Source organism: Ursus americanus, chromosome 4 (genome assembly GCF_024610735.1).
Source record: "Ursus americanus isolate L20-20 chromosome 4, mUrsAme1.1.p, whole genome shotgun sequence".
Classification (NCBI taxonomy): Eukaryota; Metazoa; Chordata; class Mammalia; order Carnivora; family Ursidae; genus Ursus; species Ursus americanus.
Window position 1 is genome coordinate 44179641 of NC_142130.1, and position 14512 is coordinate 44194152.

The following is a 14512-nucleotide window of genomic DNA, read 5'->3' on the forward strand; positions in this document are numbered from 1 at the left end:
TTGGTTTGTTTTGTTGGTCACCATACCTGTAATTTCCAAGAGGTCTTTCAAGATAACTGGTTTTCTGTTTTCACGGGCTCTTATGTTTGTTTTATGTAAATAACCTCTCAAATCTCTCTAGATACTAACTAGAATGTTACCTGTTTTTTAAGTTTCTTTTTGTTTCATAACTTCTCTTTGTTCTAACTTAAATGATTAGAGTTTTAGTTTTGGTTTTAACTTGATCTATTTTTTCGCGATCCAAACTTCCTCAAAGAGCTGGAGGTGATTTATGGCTCTTGGTTGCTTCGAGAATGTAGGTGGGGCTTCTTAACTGATAGTTTACACACTGTGAAAAGAAGAGAGCAGGCCAGTTATGTTTCAGGAACCCCCACTGCCCACATGTAGAGGTCTTCATGCTGGAGGAACTGATGTCCAAAGACTCTGTTAAGTCATCTCAGATAATGTATTGAATTCCCTTGTGGAAGTAGCCTTTGAATTTTTTTTTCTTTTTTCTTTCTTTCCTTTTTTTTTTTTTTTTTTAATGAGGTGGAGTGCAAATAAGGGCTTCCCAGGTGGCTGCACGTGGTTGAGAAAATTAGAGAATGTAGAATGAGCTCAACCGCCTGGATTTAGAGTTTCAGTCAGACAACTCTGGGTCTGAATCGTCAGCCTTTCCAGAGTTCTGCCTCAGGCTTCATGTTACTTTCCTCTCTTCTGGAGCCCTCTCTGCTCTATGCCACCCTTTCTTCCTACGTCATGCACTCCTATCTTCGTTTTTCGTCTTTCATCATTTAGTTAAAAGCCTTTGGTTTTTAACATACTCTCACTTTCCCTCCTTTTTATTGCATATTTGTAATGTTTTAATCCATTTTACTATCATTTCAGAGGGACTCTCAGAAGGTAGGAGAAGATAAGCCTGCATGGTAAGTCTTTCATCTTGATAGAGAAGTTATAATTAAATTCCTCTTGGTCCATAATATTTGGAAAATGCTAATACCACAGTAGATGAATATTACATGAATCTATCAGTGACTTCAAAAGATGGGTAAGGTATCATGTTTTGAGACACCTGCTTAATGTAAACTATCTTTAGAGGCATTAACTTATCACCAAGATACAAATTTTTCACTGAATCTGTGGTATGTCAATATAAAGAAAGGCTTTTCTATTCTGCTTAGCATTGTGAATCTGCAAGGTGTTTCCCTGCTTAGCTGCATCATCAGAGACTCACTTCATTTTCTCTGCTTTCTGTGCTATGCCTCACTGTTATGTAGGAAATTACGTTCGTGGGATGGTAGCCTCTAAGCACACTTCCAAGGAAGCTATCCGAGGCCAGAATGGCTTACGGTCCAGATTAAAATGCTTGAATTACATAGTTTATGAAAGCAAATTTAAAATATACAGTGAGCAGCAAAGGGAAAGATTGGGTCAAGTTAATGTATTTAAACTAGGAAAGTTCAAAAGAACAGCTACAAAAAGAACGAGTAGGTTTTTTCCATGCCATTTAATATAACAGAAAATGAGGCCAGGTACCATAATAGAGCCTTAGGATAGCACTGTATTATGGTTTAAGCCAAACATTAATATTCATAAGAAGGACTATAAATTAAGATGAAAATGTATAATTGTGTTCTATAGGTTGAGAAGAAGGCAAAAGAAGTTTGTAATTCATTTTTAAAAGATTTCCATTCAAAATACTTAATATTTTTTAAGTGTAGTTGACAAAAATTTTGGCTTTTTTTCATGTGAGCACTGACTTGGGCTTGCTTTCCAACTTTGTTACTCACTGTGTAATCATGCATAATTTAAACCATATTGCTGAGCTCTCATTTTCTCAAATATCAGATAATAAGGGCAATTGCACATATCTGATATAGTTATGGTAATTTGATGAAATGAAAGGTGTTAGAACAATATTGTAGCTATTACTATGACTACAACAATTTTTGAGTTTTATAAATTTGTATATATAATTTTAATAATGACAAAATATCTTGTCATGTGACCTAATTTAAACTATCAAGTATATCTCAGTTGAGTACTGGCAGAGTTTTTGGTTTGTTTGCATTTTGCAGAAATTGAAAAGCTGAATTTGAAATTTATGTGGAAATACAAGGGCTTAGGAATGGCCAAGGCAATCCTGCAGAAGAAAAAACCTGGAGGTGGTACTAGATATTAAGACCTGCTAAAAATAATTAATTAATTATATCTTAGTCTACATAATTAATTATATGTGTAATATATGATATGATCCAGTTATAACATATAATTAATTGTAGCACTTAAGACATTGTGGTCTTGGCTCAAACATAAATAAATGAGTAGTGGCACCGAATAGAGTTCAGAAACAGACTTGCTGGGGGCGCCTGGGTGGCTCAGTCGTTAAGCGTCTACCTTCGGCTCAGGGCATGATGCCAGGGTCCTGGGATCGAGCCCTGCATTGGGCTCCCTGATCAGCGGGAAGCCTGCTTCTCCCTCTCCCACTCCCCCTGCTTGTGTTCCCTCTCTCTCTGTGTCTCTCTCTGTCAAATAAATACAATCATTAAAAAAAAAAAAAAACAGACTCGCTGGGTTTATGAGAAATATAAGACTGCAGTGTAGTGAGAAATGATGGGTCACTTGATATTCACAGGCAAAAAAGTATATATCAACTCTTGACAAAAATAAATTTCAGGAGCGTCTGGGTGGCTCAATTGTTAAGCATCTGCCTTCGGTTCAGGGCCTGATCCCAGGGTCCTGGGATTGAGTCCCACATCAGGCTCCTCTGCTGGGAGCCTGCTTCTTCCTCTCCCACTCCCCCTGCTTGTGTTCCCTCTCTTGCTGGCTGTCTCTCTCTGTCAAATAAATAAATAAAATCTTTTTAAATAAATAAATAAATAAATAAATAAATAAATAAATTTCAGAATTATTAGATATCTCAATGTGAGAGGTAAAACAATAGGCTTTTAGAGGTAAATATAAGAGAACATCTCTGGGACTGTGGAATAGGTAAAACTTTTTGTATAAAGACACATACATAAAGAGCTAGCTATCAACATGCAAAAGAATGAAACTTGATCACTATCTCACACCATACACAAAAATAAACTCCAAATGGATGAAAGACCTCGATGTGAGACAGGAATCCATCAAAATTCTAGAGGAGAACATAGGCAGCAACCTCTACGACATCGGCCAAAGCAACCTTTTTCATGACACATCCCCAAAGGCAAGAGAAACAAAAGATAAAATGAATTTATGGGACTTCATCAAGATTAAAAGTTTCTGCACATCCAAGGAAACAGTCAGAAAAACTAAGAGGCAGCCCACGGAATGGGAGAATATATTTGCAAATGACACTACAGATAAAGGACTGGTATCCAAGATCTACAAAGAACTTCTCAAACTCAATACACGAGAAACAAATAAACAAATCAAAAAATGGGCAGAAGATATGAACAGACACTTTTCCAATGAAGACATACAAATGGCTAACAGACACATGAAAAAATGTTCAAAATCATTAGCCATCAAGGAAATTCAAATCAAAACCACACTGAGATACCACCTTACGCCAGTTAGAATGGCAAAAATAGACAAGGCAAGAAACAACAATTGTTGGAGAGGATGTGGAGAAAGGGGATCCCTCCTACATTGTTGGTGGGAATGCAAGTTGGTACAGCCACTCTGGAAGACCGTGTGGAGGTCCCTTAAAAAGTTAAAAATTGAGCTACCCTATGATCCAGCCATTGCACTACTGGGTGTTTACCCCAAAGATACAGACGTAGTGAAGAGAAGGGCCATATGCACCCCAATGTTCATAGCAGCAATGTCCACAATAGCTAAATCGTGGAAGGAGCCGAGATGCCCTGCAACAGATGACTGGATTAAGAAGTTGTGGTCCATATATACAATGGAATATTACTCAGCAATCAGAAAGAATGAGTTCTCAACATTTGCTACAACATGGACAGCACTGGAGGAGATAATGCTTAGTGAAATAAGTCAAGCAGAGAAAGACAACTATCATATGATTTCTCTCATCTATGGAACATAAGAACTAGAATGATCAGTAGGGGAAGAAAGGGATAAAGAAAGGGGGGGTAATCAGAAGGGGGAATGAAACATGAGAGACTATGGACTATGAGAAACAAACTGAGGGCTACAGAGGGGAGGGGGGTGGGGGAATGGGATAGACCGGTGATGGGTAGTAAGGAGGGCACATATTGCATGGTGCACTGGGTGTTATACACAACTAATGAATCATCGAGCCTTACATCGAAAACCGGGGATGTACTGTATGGTGACTAACATAATATAATAAAAAATCATTATTAATAAAAAAAAAAAATAAAGAGCTAGCTATCAAAGGAAGATTTAATAGATTTGGTTATGTTAAAATTGGGATTCAAAAGAAACCACCTAAAGAGTAAAAAAGCAATATGCAGACTGGCGATTGATAACAATTCAATCTGCTATTAATCATCAATGCTATGCATGCAAATGTGACTATTTTCTTCTTGAGAGTAGAGTTCGCTAGGTAAAGAGTAGAGCAATACCAGGCGAACGCTGTGCAGGATGCTGAGGGGGAAAGGTCTCAGAGATGGGAAACCTGGACAAGCCTGGAGGACAAGGACATGGGAGGATGAAGGTGATTCTGCATGTCACAAATGATGTGAGAGAGAATTATTCATTCTTTTATTCATTCTCTCAAGTAACAAATGCTGAGTGTCAGCTATGCTCCAGGAGTTGTTGTAGGCACTGAAGATATAACACTGAAAAAGACGAAGGTCCTCCTTCATGGCTCATGTATGGGGTCAGGTAAGGAGGTGGCAGGAGAGGCATACATTAAAAATAAATAAATAAATGAAAGGAAGAAAAATAACCACTAGTGAAACTGAGAAAATGAATCAATACATCAGGCGAAGGGACAGAGAGTGACGGAGACCTCCTATAGATGAAGGGTCAGGGATAACTTTCCGGGGGGATAGCAAATCCAGCTGCCATCTGAATGAAAAGAATGAGCCAGCTCTCAGAGCTCGGGAGGAAGAGCATTTCTGGCAAAGGGATTAGCCTATGCAAAGGCCCAGTGATGGGAAAAGAGCCTAGTAGTTCTGGATCCAGAGAGAAGACCAGTGTGACGAGGGGATGAGTGGTACTAGATGATGTCAAAAGGTCACGAGACGCCTGCTCATGTAGATTCTTGCAGGTGAGAGTCAAAAGTTTGTATTTTATTATAAAGGCAACAAGAAAGTGTTAGAGTGGAACACTACTTTCCTCATTTTTTCCCATAGAACCAGGGAATTTCCACTTTATTCCCCCAGAGGAAAGAGGATTGGAATAACAATTCCAGCTTCTCTGATTGAGACTTACCTAATTGAAGAATTCTAGGGAAGAAACTGAGATCACAATATTTGTTTTCAAAATTCCGGTGGACCTGTTATATTTAGGTACAAAGACACTGATATTCTTTTGCTATAACATTATTGAGATTAAAAAACATGAGCCATCGACACCTTTATATATGCTCAGACTCAGATACTACACCGAAACTGCTTAAGCAGATATATTTCATTGATTAAAAAGCATTCTTCAGTACTTCCAAAAATTCTCATAAACAAAAACAACAGAAGTCAATTGACAATATTTACTGCCAACACAATTCTTATTCTAGTTCACAGACTTTCCAAACAAGTGGAATATAAACATGACAAAATTGGAAGTGATACAGATACTGAAGAAGAAAAAACCTGAAAACACTTCCTTTCAAAACAACAACAAACACTGTAACTTGTTCTCAACGCCATCACGAAAAAAAGATTAAAGCTTTCAAAAAGATCTCAAACTTTGCAAGCAGGAGGTAGAATTATTTAAAGGTGAATGAGCCAGAGAAAAATATTTAGGGCTAGTTTATAAATATTACTTTATCATTTCCCCCAAGTAGTTCAGAAACAAAAAGAGTTACAATCCTTGGAAATGTTTTTACAAAAAATTACTGCACGTAGTTGGTATGAGATCCATTGACATAGGATCAACCCATTTTGTAGATGATCAAATAATATTTAAATACTATGTTTTCATAACTAACTTCAATTTATTTTTTATTTTTTTTAAAGATTTATTTATTTATTTATTTATTTATTTATTTATTTATTTATTTATTTATGTGACCAGAGACAGCCAGCGAGAGAGGGAACACAAGCAGGGGGAGTGGGAGAGGAAGAAGCAGGCCCCCAGCGGAGGAGCCTGATGTGGGACTCCATCCGGAAACGCCGGGATCATGCCCTAAGCCGAAGGCAGACGCTTAAGGACTGCGCTTCCCAGGCGCCCCGTAACTTCAATTTATTTTATATAGTGTTTAGTGTTTCAAATAATTGCTTTATTACATTTTATCTGGTGTTAGTTTATACAGAATTAAATGTTTAACATTTATACTTTTTTATTAAAAAATGTAATTTACAGAGGTGCCTGGGTGGCTCAGTTCGTTGAGCGTCTGGCTCTTGGTTGTCAGCAAAAATCGTGGTCTCTTGGGTTGTGGGATCCATCCGCCTGGGCTCCACACTCAGCGGGGAGTCTGCTTGGTGATTCTCTGCCTTTGCCCCTCCTCTCTCTTTCACTGTCTCTCTCATAAATAAATAAATCTTTAAAAATGTATTTACATAAAACATTGTGTAAGGTGTACAACCTGTTGACTTGATACATTTGTATATGGCAGTATGACCGCCACCTTAGTTTCAGCTAACATCTCTGTCAGGTCACATAATTATCATTGTGTGTGCATGTGTGGTAAGAACGTTTAAGATCTAGCCTTTTAGCAATTTTGAAGTATCAAATACAGTACTGTTAACCATAATCGCTAGGCTGTGCATTAGCTCTCCAGAATTTATTCATTTTCTACTTACAAGATTCTACCCTTAAACAAAATGACCTCAATTCCTCCATCCCCAAGCCCCTAGAAACCTCCATTTTCTACTCTGTTTCTATGGATTTGGCTCTTTCGGATGCCACATATAAAAGATATCATGTACTGTTTGTCTTGTCTGGATCATCTCACTAAGCAGAATGGCCCTCCAGTCCATCCACGTTGTCACGAATGGCAAGGTTTCCTTCCCTCTCACGGCTGAGTAATATTCCACTGTATGAATATATATACTACGTCTTCTTTATCCATTCATCCATTGACAGACACTCAGGTTGTTTTCATATCTTGGCTATTGTGAATAATGCTATAATAAACATGGGAGTGCAGATGCATTTTCAATATACTGTTTTCATTTCCTTTAGATATATACCCAGAAGTGGGATTGCTGGATAATTATATTTAATTTTTTTAGGAGCCTCTATACTATTTCCCATGGTGGCTGCATCAAATTACATTCCCACCAGCAGTGCACAATGGGAACCTTTTCTCCACATTCTTTCTAACACTTGTTAACCTCTTTTCTTTTTGGTGATGGCCATTCTAACAGGTGTGAGGTAATATCTTATTGTGGTTTTGATTTGCATTGCACTGATAATAACTGATATTGAGCATCTTTTCATATACCTGTTGGCCATTTGGATATCTTCTTTGGATAAATGTCTATTCAGTTCCTCTTCCCATTTCTTTTTTTTTTTTTTTAAGATTTTATTTATTCATTTGACAGAGAGACAGCCAGCGAGAGAGGGAACACAAGCAGGGGGAGTGGGAGAGGAAGAAGCAGGCTCATAGCGGAGGAGCCTGATGTGGGGCTCGATCCCGGAATGCTGGGATCACGCCCTGAGCTGAAGGCAGACGCTTAATGACTGCGCTACCCAGGCGCCCCCCTCTTCCCATTTCTTAATTGGATTGTTTTTGTTTGTTTGTTATCAGGTTGCATGAATTAGTTATTTTGGATACTAAACTCTTATCCAATATGCAAATATTATGCAATATTTGTAAATATTTTTTCTCATTCTGTATGTTGCCTTCTCTTTTTGTCGATTGTTTCTTTTGCTGTGCAGAAGCTTTTTGGTTTGATGTAGTCCCACTTGTTGATCTTTGCTTTTGGTGTTATATCTAAAAAACGATTGCCAAGATCAATGTCAAGGACCTTTTTCCATGTTTTATTTTGGTGGTTTTATTGTATCAGGTCTCATGTTTAAGTCTTTAATCTGTTTCCAGTTAATTTTTGTGAGTTGTGTAAGATAAGGTCCAATTTCATTTTTCTGTATGGTTACCCAGTTTTCCCAACATCAGTGGTTGAAGAGACTATCCCTTCCCCTTGAGTGTTCTTGGATGCCTTGTCAAATATTAGTTGACCATAGATGCAAGGGTTTATTTCTGGGCTCGTGATTTTCCATTGTGTATGTGTCTATTCTTAAGGCCAGGATCAAACTGGTTTAATTGCTGTAGCTTTGCAGGATAGTCCGAAGTCAGAAAGTGTGATGCTTCTAGATTGTTCTTCTCAGGATTGTTGTGGCTATTTGGAGTCTGTTGTGGTTCTGTTAAGATTCCTTTATATTTCTGTCAAAAATTTTATTGGAATTTTGATAGGGATTGCATTTAATCTGTAGATAGCTTTGGGGAGTATGGACATCTAAACAATAATAATTCTTTCAACTCACAAACGCAGGCTATCCTTCCATTTGTTTATGTCTTCTTCCCAATTTCTTTCTTCAAATTCTTATAGTTTTCATTGCACAGATCTTTCACTTCCTTTGTTAAATTTATTTCTAAGTATTTTATTGTATTTGATGCTATTGTGAGTACGGAATAGTTTTGTTTCTTTTTCAAATTTGTGTTGTTACTGTATAGTAATACAACTAATTTCTGCATGTTGATTTTACATCTGCAGCTTTACTGAATTCATTGATTAGTTCTAGCAGTATTTTGGTTGTCTTTAGAGTGTTCTCTCTATAAGATTATATCATCTGCAGGAGCACCTGAGTGGCTCAGTCTAACCATCTGCCTTGGGCCCCAGTCATGATCCCAGGGTCCTGGGATCGAACCCCAAGTCAAGCTCCCTCTCCCTCTGCCCCTCCCCCTGCTCCTGCTTTCTCTCTCGTACTCAATTTCTCTCACAAATAAATAAAATATTTTTTAAAAGATTATGTCACCTACAAATAACAACAAACTTATTTCTTTCTTTCTGATTTGGACAGCTTTTATTTCTTTGTCTTGCCTAATTGCTCTTACTAGACTTCTAGTACTATGTTGAATAAGAATAGTGAGAGTGGTCACCCTGTACTTGTTCTTGATCTTAGTGGAAAATTTTCCATCTTTCCTTGTTGAGTATGTTAGCGATGGGTTTGTGGTATATGGAGTTTATTATTTTAAGGTATATTCCTTCTGTACCCAATTTGTTAAAGGTTTTCACTATGAAAGTATGTTGTATTTTGTCAAACGCTTTTCCTGAATCTTTTGAGATGATCATGTGAGTTTTATCTCTCATTTTATTAATTTGATGTATCACCTTTATTGATTTGCATATGTTGAATCATCGTTGCATCCCAGGGATAAATTTTGTTTGGTCACGGTGTATGATTCTTTAAACATGTTGTTGAATTTGGTTTACTAACATTTTGTTGAGAATTTTTGCATCTACATTCATCAGGAATATTATCCTATAGTTTTCTTTTCTTCTAGTGTCCTTATTTGGTTTTGTTATCAGAGTAATGCTGGCCCTGTAAAATGAGTCTGGGAATGTTCCCTTCTCTTCAAGTTCTTGGAAACTTGAGAAAGATTGGCATTAATTCTTCTTTAAATGTTTGGTGGAATTTATCAGAGAAGCCAACTGGTTCTGGGAGGTTTTAAATTACTGCTTCGATCTCCTTACTCATTATCAGTCTGTTCAGATTTTCTTCATTATTCATCTTGGCAGATTTCATGTTTTTAAGACTATCTATTTCTTCTAGGTTGTCCAATTTCTTGACATATAATTATTCATAGTAGTTTCTTATGAACCTATGTATTTCTCTAGTCTCAGTGGTAATGTCTTTTCTTTCATTTCTGATTTTATTTGAGTCTTTTCTCTCTCTTTTTTATGTCTAGCTGAACACTTTTAATCAATTTTATTATTAATTATAATGTTAAGACTTGTTCAATTATGTTTACCTTTTCAAAAAACCATCTCTTACTTTCATCAATAATTTTTATTGTGTTTCTTTTCTCTATTTCATTTATTTCCACTTTGATCTTTGTTATTTCATTTTTTTGCTAGCTTTCTAGTTTCTTAAGGTGTACAGTTGGGTTGTTTACTTGAGATCATTCTATTTTCTCAATATATACACTTATTGCTATAAATTTCTGTCTTTTGCAACATCCCATAGGTTTTGGTGTATGATGTTTCCATTTTCACTTGTTTCAAGATTTTTTTTTTTTATTCCTGTTTTGATTTCTTTTTTGACCCATTGGTTGTTTAGGAGCATGTGGTTTATTTTGCACATGCTTGTAAATTTTCCAGCTTTCCTATTGTTATTGATTTCCATTATTGTTTCATACCATTATGGTCAGAAAATACTTGGGATTATTTCAATCTTCTTAAATTTGCTAAGAATTGTTTTGTGGCATATCTTATGATTCATCCTGGAGGATGTTCCATGTGCACTTGGGAAGAATGTGTATTCTTCTGCTGTTGGATAAAATGTTCATAAGTGTCTGTTAGGTTCATTTTGTGTAATGTATATTTCAAGTCCAGATTTTCACTCTGGATGATCTATCCATTGCTGAAAGGGGTATTGAAGTTCTCTACTACTACTGTATTATTGTCTATTTCTCCCTTTAGATCTGTTAGTGTTTGCTTAATATATTTAGGAGATCCAATGTTGGGTGTGTATATATTTATGTTCATTATATCTTCCTGATGAATTGACCCCTTTATGATTACATAATGACCTTCTTTATCTCCTGTTACTGTTTTTGGCTTAAAGGTTATTTTGTTTGATATAAATATAGCTACCCTCTCTTTCTTTTGGCTTCTACTTCCTTGGAATATCTTTTTCTATTTCATCACTTTTACCTTTAGAGTAATTACTGATAGGTAAGGATTTACTAATGCCATCTTGTTGCTCTCTGGCTGTTTGATAGTTTCATTGTTTCTTTTTTCCTCTCTTTCTGCCTACCTTTGTAAATAGGAAATATTCTGTACTGATATGCTTTGTTTATCCTTTAAAAATTATTTTGTTAATATAATCTAGGTTTTTGCTTTGTGATTACCATGAGGTTCACATAAGACATAGATAAAACGGTTGATTTTTAAGCTGATAGCAACTTAACTCTGATGGTATATGAGAGCTCCACCCTTTAACTCCTACACTGTCTACATTTTTTATCTCAAAATTTATCTCTTTTTATATTGTGTATTTATTAACAAATTATAGTAGCTATGGTTAATTTTAATACTCTACTCTTAACTTTTATACTTTAGTTAAGTGGTTAACATACCATCCTTTTACAGAACACAGTTTTCTAAATCTGAGTATATATTTATCTTTACCAGTGTGTTGTATACTTTCTCATGTTTTCATATCACTAGTTAGCATCTTTTCATTTTTGCTTGAAGAACTTCTTTCAGCACTTCTTGCAAGCCAGGTATAGTGGGATGAGCTCCCTTAGCTTTTGTTTGTCTGGGGAAGCCTTTATTTCTCCTTCATATCCGAATGGTGACTTCACTAGATAAACTATTCTTGGTTGGTAATTTTCTTCTTTCAACACTTTGAATATGTAATTCCACTCCCTTCTGGCCTATGGGGTTTCTGCTGAGAAATCTTTTCCTTTGTGGGTTTTTTCCTCTGGCTGCTTTTAGGATTTTCTCTTTGTCTTTGATTTTTGACAGTTTCATTATAATGTATCATAAAGAAAGTATTTTGCATTAAGACAATGGGGTGATCTATTAGCTGCATGAACTTTGATGTTCATGACTTTCCCCAGGTTTGGGAAGTTCTTAGTTTTTATTTCTTCAAATAAACTTTCTGCCCCTTTCTCCCTCTCTTGTCCTTCTGGGACCCCAATTATTCTAATATTTGATAGAGTCTCAAAGATTTCACAGATTTTCTTTGCTCTTTTTCATTATTTTTATTTTGTTCTTCTCCAATTGTGATATTTCAAAGTTCTTATCCTCTAGGCCATTGATTCTATCTCCCATTTGGTCTACTTCGCTATAGATGCTATTGTATTTTTCATTTCATTCATTGAAATTTTTAACTCCAGAATTTCGGTTTGGTTCTTTTTTATGATTGCTATCTCTTTGTTAAATTTCTCATTTTATTTATGTATTGCTTTCCTTATTTCATTGAACTGTCTGTATGTCTTATAGCTCGTTGACTTCCCTCAAAAGAGGAAAAGCTATTTTGAATTATCAGCTAAATCACAAAATTCCATACCTTTGAGTTTAGTTATTGGAGGATTATTGTTATCTTTTGGTAAGAATATGTTTTCTTGATTCTTCATGTGTCTTGGAAATTTGCATTGCTGCTTTCACAATTAAACTAGCAGACACCTTCTCAAATCTTTACTAGTTGCCTTCAGTTGACATGAACTGTTCTTTGGTCCTGTTGTACCTGGAGTTTTCCACGACTTTGTGTGGATACACCTGCTCCACACTTCTTGATTTTTCTCATGAAAAAATTCTTAAGTTTTTATGTCTTCTGTGGTTATTACCAAAACAAAACAAAACGAAACAAAACAAAACCCCCTCTCTTTTGTTTTCCAGCAGGTGGTGCTACAGTTCAAGTTTGTGGTTCCCCCTTGTCCAAAGACCCTGGTCTGATTTTCTGAAAGCATTACCTTTACTGTGGCTCACTCACCACCACATTTGGGTATGGTCAGAGAGTGGGGAGAGATATGGGATTTGACACTTGGAGTGTCAGGTTGACTGCAAGCTGCCAGGAGGACCTTTGGGTGAGGTTCTCCCAAAGACTTGTGAGCAGACTTCCTGCAGGAGTCCTGAGAGCAGTCACTTTAATGTGCCTTTTGATATTCTTACATGCTTCTTTCGCAATCTCCTCCCTCTGCCCCCTCCCCCCCCACAAGTCACAGAGGTCCTGCATCAGTACTGTGAGTGCTGCTGGAGAGAAATGAGTTTCTTTAATGTCCCCCACGGCTGGGGAAGCCAGGCACCTTACTCTGCTCTCTTTTTCCCTTGTGGAGAAGTTACCACTTGCTAGTGGTTCAGCCCTATCCTGTGTAGCCTTTGTGGGAGGGGTGGCACTGGCAAAGTTTCTCTTAGTCTCTCCAATGCATCCAAACTCATATTTTTCTTTTGCTCCAATGTTGTGCTGTAATCTTTGCTTGGGAAGACTGGACTTCTCCAATCTCTTTCTTGTCCATGGGATTTGAGAAATATTTAACAAGTAAAGGTTTTGAGACTTGTTAGCAGGCTGGAGTGAGGGACCAAGTAAAGAGTCATCAATGATAATACCCAGGATTTGAATGCCCGAATAAGAATTCCTTTTACTGAAGATTCTGATGGAGAAGAAGTATTTGGGGGACAAGTATCACTTCAGTTTTAGACATGTTGAATAAGTAAGCACAATACTGGAGAAAAATAATGCCAGTATTAAGGGCTTTGTTCCAGTATTTCCAAATTTCAGAGTTTTATTTGAAAACCTGATCAGAATTTATAAAATTTAAAAAAAAACCCACATAGCTAAATATATAATGGATTTCAAATGCAAAAATTTGTATACATTACACAGTATCAAATAAAATGTGAACTTATATGTTAAATATACCTTATCATTCTAATGTATATTATTAGTCTTGAAAGCTCTTCTACTTCCTTCAACATCAATCCTTTAGCCCCAGAGCATCTTCTCAAATTTGCCTCTGATGAAGAAGATCCCCTCGTGCATCAGTATTATTGTCTTGTGCTTAGCTCCTAGAGCTCTTTGTTCTGGTCTCATATTGCAAGAATTTTACTTGTTTTCTTTCAGGGCATTGTCGTGCTCAAAGTCTAAAACTTCTCCTTCTTTAGGGGAGTGATTCTCCCACAGCAGATGATCTCTCAGTCCTTACTCGGTCTTTTTTCTTTAGTGGGGTTGGGGTAGGGAGAGCAAAAGGAGGCTAGAGGAGTAAGTAAGGAGATATTGGAACTACGTAGTTTGTTGTAGAGATGTTCAAGAGGAAAGGAGCAGAGGATTTATCTGAAGAAAATCCACCCTCTTCTTTTTTTCAGCCTTCTATTAGTTTTCACTATTTGAGACTTCTGGAATTCCTTTTGTGTCTTTGGATCACAGTTTCTAAATTAAGTTTCTTTTTTCTGTTTCAACGGAAATCTGAATCCAATGTCAATAGACTTCTTTCAGTAAATGAACAAAAACAGGTTTTGAGAAATCTCTCTTAGTAAGAATTCCGGGTCAATATGAGAACTAGAGTGAAACAGAAAGAAGTTACCCTTTATTGATATCAATAACATCATTATTCATTGGGTTTTCAATGAGTCTTTGTAACATTTTTCTTTTGAGAAGTAACTTGATGAAGTAAATGAAGGAACTACACAATTGATGAGGACACAGAGATTACATAATACTTCTTGGATACAAAGATAACGTTTTAATGTGAGATCCAAAGGAAGATTGAAAAAATGCTATC

At 36.5% G+C, this 14512-nt stretch overlaps 1 long non-coding RNA gene across 1 annotated transcript in view; it reads left to right on the top strand.

Moving 5' to 3' along the window:
* The first annotated feature begins 361 nt into the window (after positions 1–361).
* Positions 362–14512, top strand: part of LOC123784068 (uncharacterized) — a 31534-nt gene continuing 17383 nt past the window's right edge. Inside the window, exons 1-2 of the long non-coding RNA XR_006777378.2 lie at positions 362–425; positions 868–905. This is a non-coding gene — a long non-coding RNA (uncharacterized LOC123784068). The remainder of the gene's footprint in view (positions 426–867; positions 906–14512) is intronic.